The sequence below is a fragment of the Olea europaea genome, chromosome 14, assembly GCF_002742605.1.
Source record: "Olea europaea var. sylvestris chromosome 14, O_europaea_v1, whole genome shotgun sequence".
Lineage (NCBI taxonomy): Eukaryota > Viridiplantae > Streptophyta > Magnoliopsida > Lamiales > Oleaceae > Olea > Olea europaea.
Window position 1 is genome coordinate 13,208,100 of NC_036250.1, and position 594 is coordinate 13,208,693.

The window sequence follows — 594 nt, forward strand, 5'->3', positions numbered from 1 at the left end:
TATTGGGCCTAATTTCCCCTCTCATAAATTACTAAACTTAGTCCATATTTGATCATCATTCGTTTGAAAAAACACATTATTTAACAGTATTTTGACATCATTTCAATCACACATTATTCAATAAAATAATATTCCACGCGAATTCAAAATATTTTTTTATTTTTTAATCACACATTTTTCATCAATATACTATTTAAAATGCATTTTTATAAAAAGAATTGGGCTCAAACAAGGGCTTAAAATATTTCTAAGTGATCATTAAACTTTAACATATTGCACTACATCACTCATCTATCATATTTCATTAGTCATTGAACTTATACTTCTGTTTCACTTTAATTGCTAAGTTTTAAATACCTTCGAGTGGTCGGTGAACTTCATAATGTTTTCAGGTAAAGTTGATTTTTTCTTGGGAGAATTAAAGTCATGGTCATGAACTTTTCATTTTATCGCACGACTTTATTCAAACATTTAATTTGTGTCATCTATAGTCTCCAACATTTCATGTAATTGCACCAAAAGGAAAAGTAGATGATTTCCATTCAGTTGACAGTCAGATGACTAGAATAATGGACTTTCATATATTTCGACCAA